The sequence below is a fragment of the Ursus maritimus genome, unplaced genomic scaffold, assembly GCF_017311325.1.
Source record: "Ursus maritimus isolate PB19 unplaced genomic scaffold, ASM1731132v1 scaffold_22, whole genome shotgun sequence".
Classification (NCBI taxonomy): domain Eukaryota; kingdom Metazoa; phylum Chordata; class Mammalia; order Carnivora; family Ursidae; genus Ursus; species Ursus maritimus.
This window is the reverse complement of record NW_024424675.1, coordinates 44,193,006-44,193,293: the sequence shown is the minus strand read 5'-3', so window position 1 is coordinate 44,193,293 and position 288 is coordinate 44,193,006.

The window sequence follows — 288 nt, the reverse complement described above, 5'->3', positions numbered from 1 at the left end:
CCCCTGGGGCAGGAGATAACTTTCCTCCATCGAAGAAGGACTTCTCAGGTGTCTAATCCCTCTGGCCAGCTCATTTCTCTCAGAGGGAGGGCTCCCCCTTCCACCGGATCAGAAACTCCGAGATTGGGTTTCTCCCAGGCCAGGCCCTCAGAGGGGATGGGAGTCACAGCCCTGACCTGCAGACCAGGCGTGAGCTGGCAGGAGGGCCCTGCAAGAGCTGGAGGCTGTGCCAAGGCGGGCTCCGGGCTGACCCGGCGGGGATGGGATGAGGTCCTCCAGGAGCGAAGA